Source organism: Apostichopus japonicus, chromosome 17 (genome assembly GCF_037975245.1).
Source record: "Apostichopus japonicus isolate 1M-3 chromosome 17, ASM3797524v1, whole genome shotgun sequence".
NCBI lineage: Eukaryota > Metazoa > Echinodermata > Holothuroidea > Aspidochirotida > Stichopodidae > Apostichopus > Apostichopus japonicus.
Genome location: NC_092577.1, coordinates 27,746,381 through 27,746,897, shown reverse-complemented (window position 1 = coordinate 27,746,897; position 517 = coordinate 27,746,381).

Below are 517 nucleotides of genomic sequence, written 5' to 3'. Positions count from 1 at the left end.
TTATAGCACTCAAAATATGCTGGTAGTAACTAAATCTCCTTCATAGCAAACTTGAAGTTTTGTTAAGGCTCAAAGCTGATGTTTGTCCAAGGGCGGCGGAACCGGGGGGGCACAGGGTGCACGTGCCCCCCCCCCCACTTTTCCTCAGGTTAAAAATGTGCCCGTTTTCTACATAAAAATTGAGGTGTCTCAAGTTAGCAAGAGGCCAGGGAACCAGAATGAACACTCGAGAAGGGCCGTTTCCAGCCATTTGAGGGGTTTGTAAAACCAAAAATTTTCTTATACGCTCCGCGCCAACCGATGGTGGCGCTCCGCTCAGATAGTCGTGCATACAACTTTGAAAATCCTGGCTACGCCCCTGACTTTTAATGAATTTCTGTGGGTCAAATTCAAAGCTATTTCGAATGGAAAAAATTTGTTAGATATTGACAAGAAATAAACTCTAATTCGGAAGATTCTTACATTAGCAACTAGCATGATTTCACCTCATTTTGTCTCAAAAGAAAACTTGTTCCTT